Here is a 20,616-nt window from a genome sequence, read left to right as displayed (position 1 = left end):
ACTGGCGCCGGACTGACCGGCGTGTGCGAGGCGCCGTGTGCGGCCGTTCGGAGCTACTAGAGCAGTGCTGTTCCGTGCAATGCCGTGGAAAGGTGCGAAAACATGGACACAAGACACAGGCGGTTCGACAAAGCATCCATTTCTTCTAGCGGCGAAAGATAAATTTTTGTTTACAAATTTGCATTTGTACACTGCTACAAAACTATAAGCCCTGGCGTATTTCAGAACAGTCCTGTCGTGTCATACTCTTGTTATTTCTAGAGACACTTTGTCTGACTTCATTTTTTGGCTACCCCTGCCAGCCCTCTTTTCCAGAGTACCCAGGCGGTCACCGATCCGAATACTAACGATGTTGCTTATCGTCGGTGATCGTACCAGAACAGTTGATTTTCTGTTTTTTTAGTTTTTTATTTAATTATTTAGTTTTTTGGAATTTAGCGCTCCTACAAAACAGTAGGCTCTGACGCATTTCAAGTGCACATCTGTCGATTCGCAGTGTTTCGTTACTTTCAAGGAGTTCCTACCACCCTTCCTTCGCGCATTCTTGCTCAAACTGAGTTCATTACTGTAATTTCGCATCTTACGTTTAATACAGTAGTTTAAAATGCTTGTGGGAGCATCTTTGTCGCACCTGAGAGTTAGTATGAAAAGAGGGCTGCCAGGTGTAGTGACATGAAATTTAAAAGAAGAGAGAGAGCCAACAGCACCCGGTGTTCCCAGGCGGTCACCCATCCAAGTACTAACCGGGCCCGATGTTGCTTAACTTCGGTGATCGGACGAGAACCGGTGTATTCAACATGGTATGGCCGTTGGCGTCCTTATACTGTAGCTGCACGGCAGAAGAATGCTTCGCCTCTCCTTCCAACACACGCAATCGCCATTTTCGGTGGCACATTTGACGCAAAGCACGTCCTTCCTCCTCGACACTCGCGGGAGACGCACCTTGTTATTGTCAACCAGCGCAGGTCTTGCGCGCGGCCGGGCGGCGGGTGGACTGCGCGGGGTGTGTCAGTGTCCTGCTGGACCGAGGGAAGCGTTCTCACCTGCCTGACACGCGTCGCGCTTCCAGATATTTGCGTAATTCGCATGGTGCATTCTCGGCTGTCCCCTTCCGTCCCGACTTGTCCCGACTTTGCTCGACTGCCGCTCGCTGCCGCTCGGGTCGTGGTCCATATGACAGCACAAGCACGAGAAACAACTGCGAGACTGGCGCCGGACTGACCGGCGTGTGCGAGGCGCCGTGTGCGGCCGTTCGGAGCTACTAGAGCAGTGCTGTTCCGTGCAATGCCGTGGAAAGGTGCGAAAACACGGACACAAGACACAGGCGGTTCGACAAAGCATCCATTTCTTCTAGCGGCGAAAGATAAATTTTTGTTTACAAATTTGCATTTGTACACTGCTACAAAACTATAAGCCCTGGCGTATTTCAGAACAGTCCTGTCGTGTCATACTCTTGTTATTTCTAGAGACACTTTGTCTGACTTCATTTTTTGGCTACCCCTGCCAGCCCTCTTTTCCAGAGTACCCAGGCGGTCACCGATCCGAATACTAACGATGTTGCTTATCGTCGGTGATCGTACCAGAACAGTTGATTTTCTGTTTTTTTAGTTTTTTATTTAATTATTTAGTTTTTTGGAATTTAGCGCTCCTACAAAACAGTAGGCTCTGACGCATTTCAAGTGCACATCTGTCGATTCGCAGTGTTTCGTTACTTTCAAGGAGTTCCTACCACCCTTCCTTCGCGCATTCTTGCTCAAACTGAGTTCATTACTGTAATTTCGCATCTTACGTTTAATACAGTAGTTTAAAATGCTTGTGGGAGCATCTTTGTCGCACCTGAGAGTTAGTATGAAAAGAGGGCTGCCAGGTGTAGTGACATGAAATTTAAAAGAAGAGAGAGAGCCAACAGCACCCGGTGTTCCCAGGCGGTCACCCATCCAAGTACTAACCGGGCCCGATGTTGCTTAACTTCGGTGATCGGACGAGAACCGGTGTATTCAACATGGTATGGCCGTTGGCGTCCTTATACTGTAGCTGCACGGCAGAAGAATGCTTCGCCTCTCCTTCCAACACACGCAATCGCCATTTTCGGTGGCACATTTGACGCAAAGCACGTCCTTCCTCCTCGACACTCGCGGGAGACGCACCTTGTTATTGTCAACCAGCGCAGGTCTTGCGCGCGGCCGGGCGGCGGGTGGACTGCGCGGGGTGTGTCAGTGTCCTGCTGCTCGGGTCGTGGTCCATATGACAGCACAAGCACGAGAAACAACTGCGAGACTGGCGCCGGACTGACCGGCGTGTGCGAGGCGCCGTGTGCGGCCGTTCGGAGCTACTAGAGCAGTGCTGTTCCGTGCAATGCCGTGGAAAGGTGCGAAAACACGGACACAAGACACAGGCGGTTCGACAAAGCATCCATTTCTTCTAGCGGCGAAAGATAAATTTTTGTTTACAAATTTGCATTTGTACACTGCTACAAAACTATAAGCCCTGGCGTATTTCAGAACAGTCCTGTCGTGTCATACTCTTGTTATTTCTAGAGACACTTTGTCTGACTTCATTTTTTGGCTACCCCTGCCAGCCCTCTTTTCCAGAGTACCCAGGCGGTCACCGATCCGAATACTAACGATGTTGCTTATCGTCGGTGATCGTACCAGAACAGTTGATTTTCTGTTTTTTTAGTTTTTTATTTAATTATTTAGTTTTTTGGAATTTAGCGCTCCTACAAAACAGTAGGCTCTGACGCATTTCAAGTGCACATCTGTCGATTCGCAGTGTTTCGTTACTTTCAAGGAGTTCCTACCACCCTTCCTTCGCGCATTCTTGCTCAAACTGAGTTCATTACTGTAATTTCGCATCTTACGTTTAATACAGTAGTTTAAAATGCTTGTGGGAGCATCTTTGTCGCACCTGAGAGTTAGTATGAAAAGAGGGCTGCCAGGTGTAGTGACATGAAATTTAAAAGAAGAGAGAGAGCCAACAGCACCCGGTGTTCCCAGGCGGTCACCCATCCAAGTACTAACCGGGCCCGATGTTGCTTAACTTCGGTGATCGGACGAGAACCGGTGTATTCAACATGGTATGGCCGTTGGCGTCCTTATACTGTAGCTGCACGGCAGAAGAATGCTTCGCCTCTCCTTCCAACACACGCAATCGCCATTTTCGGTGGCACATTTGACGCAAAGCACGTCCTTCCTCCTCGACACTCGCGGGAGACGCACCTTGTTATTGTCAACCAGCGCAGGTCTTGCGCGCGGCCGGGCGGCGGGTGGACTGCGCGGGGTGTGTCAGTGTCCTGCTGGACCGAGGGAAGCGTTCTCACCTGCCTGACACGCGTCGCGCTTCCAGATATTTGCGTAATTCGCATGGTGCATTCTCGGCTGTCCCCTTCCGTCCCGACTTGTCCCGACTTTGCTCGACTGCCGCTCGCTGCCGCTCGGGTCGTGGTCCATATGACAGCACAAGCACGAGAAACAACTGCGAGACTGGCGCCGGACTGACCGGCGTGTGCGAGGCGCCGTGTGCGGCCGTTCGGAGCTACTAGAGCAGTGCTGTTCCGTGCAATGCCGTGGAAAGGTGCGAAAACACGGACACAAGACACAGGCGGTTCGACAAAGCATCCATTTCTTCTAGCGGCGAAAGATAAATTTTTGTTTACAAATTTGCATTTGTACACTGCTACAAAACTATAAGCCCTGGCGTATTTCAGAACAGTCCTGTCGTGTCATACTCTTGTTATTTCTAGAGACACTTTGTCTGACTTCATTTTTTGGCTACCCCTGCCAGCCCTCTTTTCCAGAGTACCCAGGCGGTCACCGATCCGAATACTAACGATGTTGCTTATCGTCGGTGATCGTACCAGAACAGTTGATTTTCTGTTTTTTTAGTTTTTTATTTAATTATTTAGTTTTTTGGAATTTAGCGCTCCTACAAAACAGTAGGCTCTGACGCATTTCAAGTGCACATCTGTCGATTCGCAGTGTTTCGTTACTTTCAAGGAGTTCCTACCACCCTTCCTTCGCGCATTCTTGCTCAAACTGAGTTCATTACTGTAATTTCGCATCTTACGTTTAATACAGTAGTTTAAAATGCTTGTGGGAGCATCTTTGTCGCACCTGAGAGTTAGTATGAAAAGAGGGCTGCCAGGTGTAGTGACATGAAATTTAAAAGAAGAGAGAGAGCCAACAGCACCCGGTGTTCCCAGGCGGTCACCCATCCAAGTACTAACCGGGCCCGATGTTGCTTAACTTCGGTGATCGGACGAGAACCGGTGTATTCAACATGGTATGGCCGTTGGCGTCCTTATACTGTAGCTGCACGGCAGAAGAATGCTTCGCCTCTCCTTCCAACACACGCAATCGCCATTTTCGGTGGCACATTTGACGCAAAGCACGTCCTTCCTCCTCGACACTCGCGGGAGACGCACCTTGTTATTGTCAACCAGCGCAGGTCTTGCGCGCGGCCGGGCGGCGGGTGGACTGCGCGGGGTGTGTCAGTGTCCTGCTGGACCGAGGGAAGCGTTCTCACCTGCCTGACACGCGTCGCGCTTCCAGATATTTGCGTAATTCGCATGGTGCATTCTCGGCTGTCCCCTTCCGTCCCGACTTGTCCCGACTTTGCTCGACTGCCGCTCGCTGCCGCTCGGGTCGTGGTCCATATGACAGCACAAGCACGAGAAACAACTGCGAGACTGGCGCCGGACTGACCGGCGTGTGCGAGGCGCCGTGTGCGGCCGTTCGGAGCTACTAGAGCAGTGCTGTTCCGTGCAATGCCGTGGAAAGGTGCGAAAACACGGACACAAGACACAGGCGGTTCGACAAAGCATCCATTTCTTCTAGCGGCGAAAGATAAATTTTTGTTTACAAATTTGCATTTGTACACTGCTACAAAACTATAAGCCCTGGCGTATTTCAGAACAGTCCTGTCGTGTCATACTCTTGTTATTTCTAGAGACACTTTGTCTGACTTCATTTTTTGGCTACCCCTGCCAGCCCTCTTTTCCAGAGTACCCAGGCGGTCACCGATCCGAATACTAACGATGTTGCTTATCGTCGGTGATCGTACCAGAACAGTTGATTTTCTGTTTTTTTAGTTTTTTATTTAATTATTTAGTTTTTTGGAATTTAGCGCTCCTACAAAACAGTAGGCTCTGACGCATTTCAAGTGCACATCTGTCGATTCGCAGTGTTTCGTTACTTTCAAGGAGTTCCTACCACCCTTCCTTCGCGCATTCTTGCTCAAACTGAGTTCATTACTGTAATTTCGCATCTTACGTTTAATACAGTAGTTTAAAATGCTTGTGGGAGCATCTTTGTCGCACCTGAGAGTTAGTATGAAAAGAGGGCTGCCAGGTGTAGTGACATGAAATTTAAAAGAAGAGAGAGAGCCAACAGCACCCGGTGTTCCCAGGCGGTCACCCATCCAAGTACTAACCGGGCCCGATGTTGCTTAACTTCGGTGATCGGACGAGAACCGGTGTATTCAACATGGTATGGCCGTTGGCGTCCTTATACTGTAGCTGCACGGCAGAAGAATGCTTCGCCTCTCCTTCCAACACACGCAATCGCCATTTTCGGTGGCACATTTGACGCAAAGCACGTCCTTCCTCCTCGACACTCGCGGGAGACGCACCTTGTTATTGTCAACCAGCGCAGGTCTTGCGCGCGGCCGGGCGGCGGGTGGACTGCGCGGGGTGTGTCAGTGTCCTGCTGGACCGAGGGAAGCGTTCTCACCTGCCTGACACGCGTCGCGCTTCCAGATATTTGCGTAATTCGCATGGTGCATTCTCGGCTGTCCCCTTCCGTCCCGACTTGTCCCGACTTTGCTCGACTGCCGCTCGCTGCCGCTCGGGTCGTGGTCCATATGACAGCACAAGCACGAGAAACAACTGCGAGACTGGCGCCGGACTGACCGGCGTGTGCGAGGCGCCGTGTGCGGCCGTTCGGAGCTACTAGAGCAGTGCTGTTCCGTGCAATGCCGTGGAAAGGTGCGAAAACACGGACACAAGACACAGGCGGTTCGACAAAGCATCCATTTCTTCTAGCGGCGAAAGATAAATTTTTGTTTACAAATTTGCATTTGTACACTGCTACAAAACTATAAGCCCTGGCGTATTTCAGAACAGTCCTGTCGTGTCATACTCTTGTTATTTCTAGAGACACTTTGTCTGACTTCATTTTTTGGCTACCCCTGCCAGCCCTCTTTTCCAGAGTACCCAGGCGGTCACCGATCCGAATACTAACGATGTTGCTTATCGTCGGTGATCGTACCAGAACAGTTGATTTTCTGTTTTTTTAGTTTTTTATTTAATTATTTAGTTTTTTGGAATTTAGCGCTCCTACAAAACAGTAGGCTCTGACGCATTTCAAGTGCACATCTGTCGATTCGCAGTGTTTCGTTACTTTCAAGGAGTTCCTACCACCCTTCCTTCGCGCATTCTTGCTCAAACTGAGTTCATTACTGTAATTTCGCATCTTACGTTTAATACAGTAGTTTAAAATGCTTGTGGGAGCATCTTTGTCGCACCTGAGAGTTAGTATGAAAAGAGGGCTGCCAGGTGTAGTGACATGAAATTTAAAAGAAGAGAGAGAGCCAACAGCACCCGGTGTTCCCAGGCGGTCACCCATCCAAGTACTAACCGGGCCCGATGTTGCTTAACTTCGGTGATCGGACGAGAACCGGTGTATTCAACATGGTATGGCCGTTGGCGTCCTTATACTGTAGCTGCACGGCAGAAGAATGCTTCGCCTCTCCTTCCAACACACGCAATCGCCATTTTCGGTGGCACATTTGACGCAAAGCACGTCCTTCCTCCTCGACACTCGCGGGAGACGCACCTTGTTATTGTCAACCAGCGCAGGTCTTGCGCGCGGCCGGGCGGCGGGTGGACTGCGCGGGGTGTGTCAGTGTCCTGCTGGACCGAGGGAAGCGTTCTCACCTGCCTGACACGCGTCGCGCTTCCAGATATTTGCGTAATTCGCATGGTGCATTCTCGGCTGTCCCCTTCCGTCCCGACTTGTCCCGACTTTGCTCGACTGCCGCTCGCTGCCGCTCGGGTCGTGGTCCATATGACAGCACAAGCACGAGAAACAACTGCGAGACTGGCGCCGGACTGACCGGCGTGTGCGAGGCGCCGTGTGCGGCCGTTCGGAGCTACTAGAGCAGTGCTGTTCCGTGCAATGCCGTGGAAAGGTGCGAAAACACGGACACAAGACACAGGCGGTTCGACAAAGCATCCATTTCTTCTAGCGGCGAAAGATAAATTTTTGTTTACAAATTTGCATTTGTACACTGCTACAAAACTATAAGCCCTGGCGTATTTCAGAACAGTCCTGTCGTGTCATACTCTTGTTATTTCTAGAGACACTTTGTCTGACTTCATTTTTTGGCTACCCCTGCCAGCCCTCTTTTCCAGAGTACCCAGGCGGTCACCGATCCGAATACTAACGATGTTGCTTATCGTCGGTGATCGTACCAGAACAGTTGATTTTCTGTTTTTTTAGTTTTTTATTTAATTATTTAGTTTTTTGGAATTTAGCGCTCCTACAAAACAGTAGGCTCTGACGCATTTCAAGTGCACATCTGTCGATTCGCAGTGTTTCGTTACTTTCAAGGAGTTCCTACCACCCTTCCTTCGCGCATTCTTGCTCAAACTGAGTTCATTACTGTAATTTCGCATCTTACGTTTAATACAGTAGTTTAAAATGCTTGTGGGAGCATCTTTGTCGCACCTGAGAGTTAGTATGAAAAGAGGGCTGCCAGGTGTAGTGACATGAAATTTAAAAGAAGAGAGAGAGCCAACAGCACCCGGTGTTCCCAGGCGGTCACCCATCCAAGTACTAACCGGGCCCGATGTTGCTTAACTTCGGTGATCGGACGAGAACCGGTGTATTCAACATGGTATGGCCGTTGGCGTCCTTATACTGTAGCTGCACGGCAGAAGAATGCTTCGCCTCTCCTTCCAACACACGCAATCGCCATTTTCGGTGGCACATTTGACGCAAAGCACGTCCTTCCTCCTCGACACTCGCGGGAGACGCACCTTGTTATTGTCAACCAGCGCAGGTCTTGCGCGCGGCCGGGCGGCGGGTGGACTGCGCGGGGTGTGTCAGTGTCCTGCTGGACCGAGGGAAGCGTTCTCACCTGCCTGACACGCGTCGCGCTTCCAGATATTTGCGTAATTCGCATGGTGCATTCTCGGCTGTCCCCTTCCGTCCCGACTTGTCCCGACTTTGCTCGACTGCCGCTCGCTGCCGCTCGGGTCGTGGTCCATATGACAGCACAAGCACGAGAAACAACTGCGAGACTGGCGCCGGACTGACCGGCGTGTGCGAGGCGCCGTGTGCGGCCGTTCGGAGCTACTAGAGCAGTGCTGTTCCGTGCAATGCCGTGGAAAGGTGCGAAAACACGGACACAAGACACAGGCGGTTCGACAAAGCATCCATTTCTTCTAGCGGCGAAAGATAAATTTTTGTTTACAAATTTGCATTTGTACACTGCTACAAAACTATAAGCCCTGGCGTATTTCAGAACAGTCCTGTCGTGTCATACTCTTGTTATTTCTAGAGACACTTTGTCTGACTTCATTTTTTGGCTACCCCTGCCAGCCCTCTTTTCCAGAGTACCCAGGCGGTCACCGATCCGAATACTAACGATGTTGCTTATCGTCGGTGATCGTACCAGAACAGTTGATTTTCTGTTTTTTTAGTTTTTTATTTAATTATTTAGTTTTTTGGAATTTAGCGCTCCTACAAAACAGTAGGCTCTGACGCATTTCAAGTGCACATCTGTCGATTCGCAGTGTTTCGTTACTTTCAAGGAGTTCCTACCACCCTTCCTTCGCGCATTCTTGCTCAAACTGAGTTCATTACTGTAATTTCGCATCTTACGTTTAATACAGTAGTTTAAAATGCTTGTGGGAGCATCTTTGTCGCACCTGAGAGTTAGTATGAAAAGAGGGCTGCCAGGTGTAGTGACATGAAATTTAAAAGAAGAGAGAGAGCCAACAGCACCCGGTGTTCCCAGGCGGTCACCCATCCAAGTACTAACCGGGCCCGATGTTGCTTAACTTCGGTGATCGGACGAGAACCGGTGTATTCAACATGGTATGGCCGTTGGCGTCCTTATACTGTAGCTGCACGGCAGAAGAATGCTTCGCCTCTCCTTCCAACACACGCAATCGCCATTTTCGGTGGCACATTTGACGCAAAGCACGTCCTTCCTCCTCGACACTCGCGGGAGACGCACCTTGTTATTGTCAACCAGCGCAGGTCTTGCGCGCGGCCGGGCGGCGGGTGGACTGCGCGGGGTGTGTCAGTGTCCTGCTGGACCGAGGGAAGCGTTCTCACCTGCCTGACACGCGTCGCGCTTCCAGATATTTGCGTAATTCGCATGGTGCATTCTCGGCTGTCCCCTTCCGTCCCGACTTGTCCCGACTTTGCTCGACTGCCGCTCGCTGCCGCTCGGGTCGTGGTCCATATGACAGCACAAGCACGAGAAACAACTGCGAGACTGGCGCCGGACTGACCGGCGTGTGCGAGGCGCCGTGTGCGGCCGTTCGGAGCTACTAGAGCAGTGCTGTTCCGTGCAATGCCGTGGAAAGGTGCGAAAACATGGACACAAGACACAGGCGGTTCGACAAAGCATCCATTTCTTCTAGCGGCGAAAGATAAATTTTTGTTTACAAATTTGCATTTGTACACTGCTACAAAACTATAAGCCCTGGCGTATTTCAGAACAGTCCTGTCGTGTCATACTCTTGTTATTTCTAGAGACACTTTGTCTGACTTCATTTTTTGGCTACCCCTGCCAGCCCTCTTTTCCAGAGTACCCAGGCGGTCACCGATCCGAATACTAACGATGTTGCTTATCGTCGGTGATCGTACCAGAACAGTTGATTTTCTGTTTTTTTAGTTTTTTATTTAATTATTTAGTTTTTTGGAATTTAGCGCTCCTACAAAACAGTAGGCTCTGACGCATTTCAAGTGCACATCTGTCGATTCGCAGTGTTTCGTTACTTTCAAGGAGTTCCTACCACCCTTCCTTCGCGCATTCTTGCTCAAACTGAGTTCATTACTGTAATTTCGCATCTTACGTTTAATACAGTAGTTTAAAATGCTTGTGGGAGCATCTTTGTCGCACCTGAGAGTTAGTATGAAAAGAGGGCTGCCAGGTGTAGTGACATGAAATTTAAAAGAAGAGAGAGAGCCAACAGCACCCGGTGTTCCCAGGCGGTCACCCATCCAAGTACTAACCGGGCCCGATGTTGCTTAACTTCGGTGATCGGACGAGAACCGGTGTATTCAACATGGTATGGCCGTTGGCGTCCTTATACTGTAGCTGCACGGCAGAAGAATGCTTCGCCTCTCCTTCCAACACACGCAATCGCCATTTTCGGTGGCACATTTGACGCAAAGCACGTCCTTCCTCCTCGACACTCGCGGGAGACGCACCTTGTTATTGTCAACCAGCGCAGGTCTTGCGCGCGGCCGGGCGGCGGGTGGACTGCGCGGGGTGTGTCAGTGTCCTGCTGGACCGAGGGAAGCGTTCTCACCTGCCTGACACGCGTCGCGCTTCCAGATATTTGCGTAATTCGCATGGTGCATTCTCGGCTGTCCCCTTCCGTCCCGACTTGTCCCGACTTTGCTCGACTGCCGCTCGCTGCCGCTCGGGTCGTGGTCCATATGACAGCACAAGCACGAGAAACAACTGCGAGACTGGCGCCGGACTGACCGGCGTGTGCGAGGCGCCGTGTGCGGCCGTTCGGAGCTACTAGAGCAGTGCTGTTCCGTGCAATGCCGTGGAAAGGTGCGAAAACACGGACACAAGACACAGGCGGTTCGACAAAGCATCCATTTCTTCTAGCGGCGAAAGATAAATTTTTGTTTACAAATTTGCATTTGTACACTGCTACAAAACTATAAGCCCTGGCGTATTTCAGAACAGTCCTGTCGTGTCATACTCTTGTTATTTCTAGAGACACTTTGTCTGACTTCATTTTTTGGCTACCCCTGCCAGCCCTCTTTTCCAGAGTACCCAGGCGGTCACCGATCCGAATACTAACGATGTTGCTTATCGTCGGTGATCGTACCAGAACAGTTGATTTTCTGTTTTTTTAGTTTTTTATTTAATTATTTAGTTTTTTGGAATTTAGCGCTCCTACAAAACAGTAGGCTCTGACGCATTTCAAGTGCACATCTGTCGATTCGCAGTGTTTCGTTACTTTCAAGGAGTTCCTACCACCCTTCCTTCGCGCATTCTTGCTCAAACTGAGTTCATTACTGTAATTTCGCATCTTACGTTTAATACAGTAGTTTAAAATGCTTGTGGGAGCATCTTTGTCGCACCTGAGAGTTAGTATGAAAAGAGGGCTGCCAGGTGTAGTGACATGAAATTTAAAAGAAGAGAGAGAGCCAACAGCACCCGGTGTTCCCAGGCGGTCACCCATCCAAGTACTAACCGGGCCCGATGTTGCTTAACTTCGGTGATCGGACGAGAACCGGTGTATTCAACATGGTATGGCCGTTGGCGTCCTTATACTGTAGCTGCACGGCAGAAGAATGCTTCGCCTCTCCTTCCAACACACGCAATCGCCATTTTCGGTGGCACATTTGACGCAAAGCACGTCCTTCCTCCTCGACACTCGCGGGAGACGCACCTTGTTATTGTCAACCAGCGCAGGTCTTGCGCGCGGCCGGGCGGCGGGTGGACTGCGCGGGGTGTGTCAGTGTCCTGCTGGACCGAGGGAAGCGTTCTCACCTGCCTGACACGCGTCGCGCTTCCAGATATTTGCGTAATTCGCATGGTGCATTCTCGGCTGTCCCCTTCCGTCCCGACTTGTCCCGACTTTGCTCGACTGCCGCTCGCTGCCGCTCGGGTCGTGGTCCATATGACAGCACAAGCACGAGAAACAACTGCGAGACTGGCGCCGGACTGACCGGCGTGTGCGAGGCGCCGTGTGCGGCCGTTCGGAGCTACTAGAGCAGTGCTGTTCCGTGCAATGCCGTGGAAAGGTGCGAAAACATGGACACAAGACACAGGCGGTTCGACAAAGCATCCATTTCTTCTAGCGGCGAAAGATAAATTTTTGTTTACAAATTTGCATTTGTACACTGCTACAAAACTATAAGCCCTGGCGTATTTCAGAACAGTCCTGTCGTGTCATACTCTTGTTATTTCTAGAGACACTTTGTCTGACTTCATTTTTTGGCTACCCCTGCCAGCCCTCTTTTCCAGAGTACCCAGGCGGTCACCGATCCGAATACTAACGATGTTGCTTATCGTCGGTGATCGTACCAGAACAGTTGATTTTCTGTTTTTTTAGTTTTTTATTTAATTATTTAGTTTTTTGGAATTTAGCGCTCCTACAAAACAGTAGGCTCTGACGCATTTCAAGTGCACATCTGTCGATTCGCAGTGTTTCGTTACTTTCAAGGAGTTCCTACCACCCTTCCTTCGCGCATTCTTGCTCAAACTGAGTTCATTACTGTAATTTCGCATCTTACGTTTAATACAGTAGTTTAAAATGCTTGTGGGAGCATCTTTGTCGCACCTGAGAGTTAGTATGAAAAGAGGGCTGCCAGGTGTAGTGACATGAAATTTAAAAGAAGAGAGAGAGCCAACAGCACCCGGTGTTCCCAGGCGGTCACCCATCCAAGTACTAACCGGGCCCGATGTTGCTTAACTTCGGTGATCGGACGAGAACCGGTGTATTCAACATGGTATGGCCGTTGGCGTCCTTATACTGTAGCTGCACGGCAGAAGAATGCTTCGCCTCTCCTTCCAACACACGCAATCGCCATTTTCGGTGGCACATTTGACGCAAAGCACGTCCTTCCTCCTCGACACTCGCGGGAGACGCACCTTGTTATTGTCAACCAGCGCAGGTCTTGCGCGCGGCCGGGCGGCGGGTGGACTGCGCGGGGTGTGTCAGTGTCCTGCTGGACCGAGGGAAGCGTTCTCACCTGCCTGACACGCGTCGCGCTTCCAGATATTTGCGTAATTCGCATGGTGCATTCTCGGCTGTCCCCTTCCGTCCCGACTTGTCCCGACTTTGCTCGACTGCCGCTCGCTGCCGCTCGGGTCGTGGTCCATATGACAGCACAAGCACGAGAAACAACTGCGAGACTGGCGCCGGACTGACCGGCGTGTGCGAGGCGCCGTGTGCGGCCGTTCGGAGCTACTAGAGCAGTGCTGTTCCGTGCAATGCCGTGGAAAGGTGCGAAAACATGGACACAAGACACAGGCGGTTCGACAAAGCATCCATTTCTTCTAGCGGCGAAAGATAAATTTTTGTTTACAAATTTGCATTTGTACACTGCTACAAAACTATAAGCCCTGGCGTATTTCAGAACAGTCCTGTCGTGTCATACTCTTGTTATTTCTAGAGACACTTTGTCTGACTTCATTTTTTGGCTACCCCTGCCAGCCCTCTTTTCCAGAGTACCCAGGCGGTCACCGATCCGAATACTAACGATGTTGCTTATCGTCGGTGATCGTACCAGAACAGTTGATTTTCTGTTTTTTTAGTTTTTTATTTAATTATTTAGTTTTTTGGAATTTAGCGCTCCTACAAAACAGTAGGCTCTGACGCATTTCAAGTGCACATCTGTCGATTCGCAGTGTTTCGTTACTTTCAAGGAGTTCCTACCACCCTTCCTTCGCGCATTCTTGCTCAAACTGAGTTCATTACTGTAATTTCGCATCTTACGTTTAATACAGTAGTTTAAAATGCTTGTGGGAGCATCTTTGTCGCACCTGAGAGTTAGTATGAAAAGAGGGCTGCCAGGTGTAGTGACATGAAATTTAAAAGAAGAGAGAGAGCCAACAGCACCCGGTGTTCCCAGGCGGTCACCCATCCAAGTACTAACCGGGCCCGATGTTGCTTAACTTCGGTGATCGGACGAGAACCGGTGTATTCAACATGGTATGGCCGTTGGCGTCCTTATACTGTAGCTGCACGGCAGAAGAATGCTTCGCCTCTCCTTCCAACACACGCAATCGCCATTTTCGGTGGCACATTTGACGCAAAGCACGTCCTTCCTCCTCGACACTCGCGGGAGACGCACCTTGTTATTGTCAACCAGCGCAGGTCTTGCGCGCGGCCGGGCGGCGGGTGGACTGCGCGGGGTGTGTCAGTGTCCTGCTGGACCGAGGGAAGCGTTCTCACCTGCCTGACACGCGTCGCGCTTCCAGATATTTGCGTAATTCGCATGGTGCATTCTCGGCTGTCCCCTTCCGTCCCGACTTGTCCCGACTTTGCTCGACTGCCGCTCGCTGCCGCTCGGGTCGTGGTCCATATGACAGCACAAGCACGACAAACAACTGCGAGACTGGCGCCGGACTGACCGGCGTGTGCGAGGCGCCGTGTGCGGCCGTTCGGAGCTACTAGAGCAGTGCTGTTCCGTGCAATGCCGTGGAAAGGTGCGAAAACACGGACACAAGACACAGGCGGTTCGACAAAGCATCCATTTCTTCTAGCGGCGAAAGATAAATTTTTGTTTACAAATTTGCATTTGTACACTGCTACAAAACTATAAGCCCTGGCGTATTTCAGAACAGTCCTGTCGTGTCATACTCTTGTTATTTCTAGAGACACTTTGTCTGACTTCATTTTTTGGCTACCCCTGCCAGCCCTCTTTTCCAGAGTACCCAGGCGGTCACCGATCCGAATACTAACGATGTTGCTTATCGTCGGTGATCGTACCAGAACAGTTGATTTTCTGTTTTTTTAGTTTTTTATTTAATTATTTAGTTTTTTGGAATTTAGCGCTCCTACAAAACAGTAGGCTCTGACGCATTTCAAGTGCACATCTGTCGATTCGCAGTGTTTCGTTACTTTCAAGGAGTTCCTACCACCCTTCCTTCGCGCATTCTTGCTCAAACTGAGTTCATTACTGTAATTTCGCATCTTACGTTTAATACAGTAGTTTAAAATGCTTGTGGGAGCATCTTTGTCGCACCTGAGAGTTAGTATGAAAAGAGGGCTGCCAGGTGTAGTGACATGAAATGTAAAAGAAGAGAGAGAGCCAACAGCACCCGGTGTTCCCAGGCGGTCACCCATCCAAGTACTAACCGGGCCCGATGTTGCTTAACTTCGGTGATCGGACGAGAACCGGTGTATTCAACATGGTATGGCCGTTGGCGTCCTTATACTGTAGCTGCACGGCAGAAGAATGCTTCGCCTCTCCTTCCAACACACGCAATCGCCATTTTCGGTGGCACATTTGACGCAAAGCACGTCCTTCCTCCTCGACACTCGCGGGAGACGCACCTTGTTATTGTCAACCAGCGCAGGTCTTGCGCGCGGCCGGGCGGCGGGTGGACTGCGCGGGGTGTGTCAGTGTCCTGCTGGACCGAGGGAAGCGTTCTCACCTGCCTGACACGCGTCGCGCTTCCAGATATTTGCGTAATTCGCATGGTGCATTCTCGGCTGTCCCCTTCCGTCCCGACTTGTCCCGACTTTGCTCGACTGCCGCTCGCTGCCGCTCGGGTCGTGGTCCATATGACAGCACAAGCACGAGAAACAACTGCGAGACTGGCGCCGGACTGACCGGCGTGTGCGAGGCGCCGTGTGCGGCCGTTCGGAGCTACTAGAGCAGTGCTGTTCCGTGCAATGCCGTGGAAAGGTGCGAAAACACGGACACAAGACACAGGCGGTTCGACAAAGCATCCATTTCTTCTAGCGGCGAAAGATAAATTTTTGTTTACAAATTTGCATTTGTACACTGCTACAAAACTATAAGCCCTGGCGTATTTCAGAACAGTCCTGTCGTGTCATACTCTTGTTATTTCTAGAGACACTTTGTCTGACTTCATTTTTTGGCTACCCCTGCCAGCCCTCTTTTCCAGAGTACCCAGGCGGTCACCGATCCGAATACTAACGATGTTGCTTATCGTCGGTGATCGTACCAGAACAGTTGATTTTCTGTTTTTTTAGTTTTTTATTTAATTATTTAGTTTTTTGGAATTTAGCGCTCCTACAAAACAGTAGGCTCTGACGCATTTCAAGTGCACATCTGTCGATTCGCAGTGTTTCGTTACTTTCAAGGAGTTCCTACCACCCTTCCTTCGCGCATTCTTGCTCAAACTGAGTTCATTACTGTAATTTCGCATCTTACGTTTAATACAGTAGTTTAAAATGCTTGTGGGAGCATCTTTGTCGCACCTGAGAGTTAGTATGAAAAGAGGGCTGCCAGGTGTAGTGACATGAAATTTAAAAGAAGAGAGAGAGCCAACAGCACCCGGTGTTCCCAGGCGGTCACCCATCCAAGTACTAACCGGGCCCGATGTTGCTTAACTTCGGTGATCGGACGAGAACCGGTGTATTCAACATGGTATGGCCGTTGGCGTCCTTATACTGTAGCTGCACGGCAGAAGAATGCTTCGCCTCTCCTTCCAACACACGCAATCGCCATTTTCGGTGGCACATTTGACGCAAAGCACGTCCTTCCTCCTCGACACTCGCGGGAGACGCACCTTGTTATTGTCAACCAGCGCAGGTCTTGCGCGCGGCCGGGCGGCGGGTGGACTGCGCGGGGTGTGTCAGTGTCCTGCTGGACCGAGGGAAGCGTTCTCACCTGCCTGACACGCGTCGCGCTTCCAGATATTTGCGTAATTCGCATGGTGCATTCTCGGCTGTCCCCTTCCGTCCCGACTTGTCCCGACTTTGCTCGACTGCCGCTCGCTGCCGCTCGGGTCGTGGTCCATATGACAGCACAAGCACGAGAAACAACTGCGAGACTGGCGCCGGACTGACCGGCGTGTGCGAGGCGCCGTGTGCGGCCGTTCGGAGCTACTAGAGCAGTGCTGTTCCGTGCAATGCCGTGGAAAGGTGCGAAAACATGGACACAAGACACAGGCGGTTCGACAAAGCATCCATTTCTTCTAGCGGCGAAAGATAAATTTTTGTTTACAAATTTGCATTTGTACACTGCTACAAAACTATAAGCCCTGGCGTATTTCAGAACAGTCCTGTCGTGTCATACTCTTGTTATTTCTAGAGACACTTTGTCTGACTTCATTTTTTGGCTACCCCTGCCAGCCCTCTTTTCCAGAGTACCCAGGCGGTCACCGATCCGAATACTAACGATGTTGCTTATCGTCGGTGATCGTACCAGAACAGTTGATTTTCTGTTTTTTTAGTTTTTTATTTAATTATTTAGTTTTTTGGAATTTAGCGCTCCTACAAAACAGTAGGCTCTGACGCATTTCAAGTGCACATCTGTCGATTCGCAGTGTTTCGTTACTTTCAAGGAGTTCCTACCACCCTTCCTTCGCGCATTCTTGCTCAAACTGAGTTCATTACTGTAATTTCGCATCTTACGTTTAATACAGTAGTTTAAAATGCTTGTGGGAGCATCTTTGTCGCACCTGAGAGTTAGTATGAAAAGAGGGCTGCCAGGTGTAGTGACATGAAATTTAAAAGAAGAGAGAGAGCCAACAGCACCCGGTGTTCCCAGGCGGTCACCCATCCAAGTACTAACCGGGCCCGATGTTGCTTAACTTCGGTGATCGGACGAGAACCGGTGTATTCAACATGGTATGGCCGTTGGCGTCCTTATACTGTAGCTGCACGGCAGAAGAATGCTTCGCCTCTCCTTCCAACACACGCAATCGCCATTTTCGGTGGCACATTTGACGCAAAGCACGTCCTTCCTCCTCGACACTCGCGGGAGACGCACCTTGTTATTGTCAACCAGCGCAGGTCTTGCGCGCGGCCGGGCGGCGGGTGGACTGCGCGGGGTGTGTCAGTGTCCTGCTGGACCGAGGGAAGCGTTCTCACCTGCCTGACACGCGTCGCGCTTCCAGATATTTGCGTAATTCGCATGGTGCATTCTCGGCTGTCCCCTTCCGTCCCGACTTGTCCCGACTTTGCTCGACTGCCGCTCGCTGCCGCTCGGGTCGTGGTCCATATGACAGCACAAGCACGACAAACAACTGCGAGACTGGCGCCGGACTGACCGGCGTGTGCGAGGCGCCGTGTGCGGCCGTTCGGAGCTACTAGAGCAGTGCTGTTCCGTGCAATGCCGTGGAAAGGTGCGAAAACACGGACACAAGACACAGGCGGTTCGACAAAGCATCCATTTCTTCTAGCGGCGAAAGATAAATTTTTGTTTACAAATTTGCATTTGTACACTGCTACAAAACTATAAGCCCTGGCGTATTTCAGAACAGTCCTGTCGTGTCATACTCTTGTTATTTCTAGAGACACTTTGTCTGACTTCATTTTTTGGCTACCCCTGCCAGCCCTCTTTTCCAGAGTACCCAGGCGGTCACCGATCCGAATACTAACGATGTTGCTTATCGTCGGTGATCGTACCAGAACAGTTGATTTTCTGTTTTTTTAGTTTTTTATTTAATTATTTAGTTTTTTGGAATTTAGCGCTCCTACAAAACAGTAGGCTCTGACGCATTTCAAGTGCACATCTGTCGATTCGCAGTGTTTCGTTACTTTCAAGGAGTTCCTACCACCCTTCCTTCGCGCATTCTTGCTCAAACTGAGTTCATTACTGTAATTTCGCATCTTACGTTTAATACAGTAGTTTAAAATGCTTGTGGGAGCATCTTTGTCGCACCTGAGAGTTAGTATGAAAAGAGGGCTGCCAGGTGTAGTGACATGAAATGTAAAAGAAGAGAGAGAGCCAACAGCACCCGGTGTTCCCAGGCGGTCACCCATCCAAGTACTAACCGGGCCCGATGTTGCTTAACTTCGGTGATCGGACGAGAACCGGTGTATTCAACATGGTATGGCCGTTGGCGTCCTTATACTGTAGCTGCACGGCAGAAGAATGCTTCGCCTCTCCTTCCAACACACGCAATCGCCATTTTCGGTGGCACATTTGACGCAAAGCACGTCCTTCCTCCTCGACACTCGCGGGAGACGCACCTTGTTATTGTCAACCAGCGCAGGTCTTGCGCGCGGCCGGGCGGCGGGTGGACTGCGCGGGGTGTGTCAGTGTCCTGCTGGACCGAGGGAAGCGTTCTCACCTGCCTGACACGCGTCGCGCTTCCAGATATTTGCGTAATTCGCATGGTGCATTCTCGGCTGTCCCCTTCCGTCCCGACTTGTCCCGACTTTGCTCGACTGCCGCTCGCTGCCGCTCGGGTCGTGGTCCATATGACAGCACAAGCACGAGAAACAACTGCGAGACTGGCGCCGGACTGACCGGCGTGTGCGAGGCGCCGTGTGCGGCCGTTCGGAGCTACTAGAGCAGTGCTGTTCCGTGCAATGCCGTGGAAAGGTGCGAAAACACGGACACAAGACACAGGCGGTTCGACAAAGCATCCATTTCTTCTAGCGGCGAAAGATAAATTTTTGTTTACAAATTTGCATTTGTACACTGCTACAAAACTATAAGCCCTGGCGTATTTCAGAACAGTCCTGTCGTGTCATACTCTTGTTATTTCTAGAGACACTTTGTCTGACTTCATTTTTTGGCTACCCCTGCCAGCCCTCTTTTCCAGAGTACCCAGGCGGTCACCGATCCGAATACTAACGATGTTGCTTATCGTCGGTGATCGTACCAGAACAGTTGATTTTCTGTTTTTTTAGTTTTTTATTTAATTATTTAGTTTTTTGGAATTTAGCGCTCCTACAAAACAGTAGGCTCTGACGCATTTCAAGTGCACATCTGTCGATTCGCAGTGTTTCGTTACTTTCAAGGAGTTCCTACCACCCTTCCTTCGCGCATTCTTGCTCAAACTGAGTTCATTACTGTAATTTCGCATCTTACGTTTAATACAGTAGTTTAAAATGCTTGTGGGAGCATCTTTGTCGCACCTGAGAGTTAGTATGAAAAGAGGGCTGCCAGGTGTAGTGACATGAAATTTAAAAGAAGAGAGAGAGCCAACAGCACCCGGTGTTCCCAGGCGGTCACCCATCCAAGTACTAACCGGGCCCGATGTTGCTTAACTTCGGTGATCGGACGAGAACCGGTGTATTCAACATGGTATGGCCGTTGGCGTCCTTATACTGTAGCTGCACGGCAGAAGAATGCTTCGCCTCTCCTTCCAACACACGCAATCGCCATTTTCGGTGGCACATTTGACGCAAAGCACGTCCTTCCTCCTCGACACTCGCGGGAGACGCACCTTGTTATTGTCAACCAGCGCAGGTCTTGCGCGCGGCCGGGCGGCGGGTGGACTGCGCGGGGTGTGTCAGTGTCCTGCTGGACCGAGGGAAGCGTTCTCACCTGCCTGACACGCGTCGCGCTTCCAGATATTTGCGTAATTCGCATGGTGCATTCTCGGCTGTCCCCTTCCGTCCCGACTTGTCCCGACTTTGCTCGACTGCCGCTCGCTGCCGCTCGGGTCGTGGTCCATATGACAGCACAAGCACGAGAAACAACTGCGAGACTGGCGCCGGACTGACCGGCGTGTGCGAGGCGCCGTGTGCGGCCGTTCGGAGCTACTAGAGCAGTGCTGTTCCGTGCAATGCCGTGGAAAGGTGCGAAAACACGGACACAAGACACAGGCGGTTCGACAAAGCATCCATTTCTTCTAGCGGCGAAAGATAAATTTTTGTTTACAAATTTGCATTTGTACACTGCTACAAAACTATAAGCCCTGGCGTATTTCAGAACAGTCCTGTCGTGTCATACTCTTGTTATTTCTAGAGAC

At 50.6% G+C, this 20,616-nt stretch overlaps 17 non-coding genes across 17 annotated transcripts; all 17 read right to left on the bottom strand.

Annotated features, from left to right (window-relative positions):
* Positions 1 to 695: 695 nt before the first annotated feature.
* LOC126318770 (5S ribosomal RNA) lies at positions 696 to 814 on the bottom strand. Its single transcript, XR_007557485.1, has one exon. It is a non-coding gene; the product is annotated as a 5S ribosomal RNA (ribosomal RNA).
* Positions 815 to 1,900: 1,086 nt separating this feature from the next.
* LOC126318768 (5S ribosomal RNA) lies at positions 1,901 to 2,019 on the bottom strand. The gene has a single exon (XR_007557483.1). It is a non-coding gene; the product is annotated as a 5S ribosomal RNA (ribosomal RNA).
* A 952-nt stretch (positions 2,020 to 2,971) lies between these two features.
* Positions 2,972 to 3,090, bottom strand: LOC126318767 (5S ribosomal RNA). The gene has a single exon (XR_007557482.1). It is a non-coding gene; the product is annotated as a 5S ribosomal RNA (ribosomal RNA).
* A 1,086-nt stretch (positions 3,091 to 4,176) lies between these two features.
* LOC126318765 (5S ribosomal RNA) lies at positions 4,177 to 4,295 on the bottom strand. The gene has a single exon (XR_007557481.1). It is a non-coding gene; the product is annotated as a 5S ribosomal RNA (ribosomal RNA).
* Positions 4,296 to 5,381: 1,086 nt separating this feature from the next.
* LOC126318764 (5S ribosomal RNA) lies at positions 5,382 to 5,500 on the bottom strand. Its single transcript, XR_007557480.1, has one exon. It is a non-coding gene; the product is annotated as a 5S ribosomal RNA (ribosomal RNA).
* Positions 5,501 to 6,586: 1,086 nt separating this feature from the next.
* On the bottom strand, positions 6,587 to 6,705 carry LOC126318763 (5S ribosomal RNA). Its single transcript, XR_007557479.1, has one exon. It is a non-coding gene; the product is annotated as a 5S ribosomal RNA (ribosomal RNA).
* A 1,086-nt stretch (positions 6,706 to 7,791) lies between these two features.
* On the bottom strand, positions 7,792 to 7,910 carry LOC126319003 (5S ribosomal RNA). Its single transcript, XR_007557695.1, has one exon. It is a non-coding gene; the product is annotated as a 5S ribosomal RNA (ribosomal RNA).
* Positions 7,911 to 8,996: 1,086 nt separating this feature from the next.
* Positions 8,997 to 9,115, bottom strand: LOC126319002 (5S ribosomal RNA). Its single transcript, XR_007557694.1, has one exon. It is a non-coding gene; the product is annotated as a 5S ribosomal RNA (ribosomal RNA).
* A 1,086-nt stretch (positions 9,116 to 10,201) lies between these two features.
* LOC126319001 (5S ribosomal RNA) lies at positions 10,202 to 10,320 on the bottom strand. The gene has a single exon (XR_007557693.1). It is a non-coding gene; the product is annotated as a 5S ribosomal RNA (ribosomal RNA).
* A 1,086-nt stretch (positions 10,321 to 11,406) lies between these two features.
* On the bottom strand, positions 11,407 to 11,525 carry LOC126319000 (5S ribosomal RNA). Its single transcript, XR_007557692.1, has one exon. It is a non-coding gene; the product is annotated as a 5S ribosomal RNA (ribosomal RNA).
* A 1,086-nt stretch (positions 11,526 to 12,611) lies between these two features.
* Positions 12,612 to 12,730, bottom strand: LOC126318999 (5S ribosomal RNA). Its single transcript, XR_007557691.1, has one exon. It is a non-coding gene; the product is annotated as a 5S ribosomal RNA (ribosomal RNA).
* Positions 12,731 to 13,816: 1,086 nt separating this feature from the next.
* Positions 13,817 to 13,935, bottom strand: LOC126318996 (5S ribosomal RNA). The gene has a single exon (XR_007557689.1). It is a non-coding gene; the product is annotated as a 5S ribosomal RNA (ribosomal RNA).
* Positions 13,936 to 15,021: 1,086 nt separating this feature from the next.
* On the bottom strand, positions 15,022 to 15,140 carry LOC126318995 (5S ribosomal RNA). Its single transcript, XR_007557688.1, has one exon. It is a non-coding gene; the product is annotated as a 5S ribosomal RNA (ribosomal RNA).
* A 1,086-nt stretch (positions 15,141 to 16,226) lies between these two features.
* On the bottom strand, positions 16,227 to 16,345 carry LOC126318994 (5S ribosomal RNA). The gene has a single exon (XR_007557687.1). It is a non-coding gene; the product is annotated as a 5S ribosomal RNA (ribosomal RNA).
* A 1,086-nt stretch (positions 16,346 to 17,431) lies between these two features.
* On the bottom strand, positions 17,432 to 17,550 carry LOC126318993 (5S ribosomal RNA). The gene has a single exon (XR_007557686.1). It is a non-coding gene; the product is annotated as a 5S ribosomal RNA (ribosomal RNA).
* Positions 17,551 to 18,636: 1,086 nt separating this feature from the next.
* On the bottom strand, positions 18,637 to 18,755 carry LOC126318992 (5S ribosomal RNA). Its single transcript, XR_007557685.1, has one exon. It is a non-coding gene; the product is annotated as a 5S ribosomal RNA (ribosomal RNA).
* A 1,086-nt stretch (positions 18,756 to 19,841) lies between these two features.
* LOC126318991 (5S ribosomal RNA) lies at positions 19,842 to 19,960 on the bottom strand. The gene has a single exon (XR_007557684.1). It is a non-coding gene; the product is annotated as a 5S ribosomal RNA (ribosomal RNA).
* Positions 19,961 to 20,616: the final 656 nt, after the last annotated feature.

The sequence above is a fragment of the Schistocerca gregaria genome, unplaced genomic scaffold, assembly GCF_023897955.1.
Source record: "Schistocerca gregaria isolate iqSchGreg1 unplaced genomic scaffold, iqSchGreg1.2 ptg000684l, whole genome shotgun sequence".
Taxonomy (NCBI): Eukaryota; Metazoa; Arthropoda; class Insecta; order Orthoptera; family Acrididae; genus Schistocerca; species Schistocerca gregaria.
The sequence above is the reverse complement of the archived record's forward strand: the minus strand, read 5'-3'. Positions and strand labels throughout refer to the sequence as shown.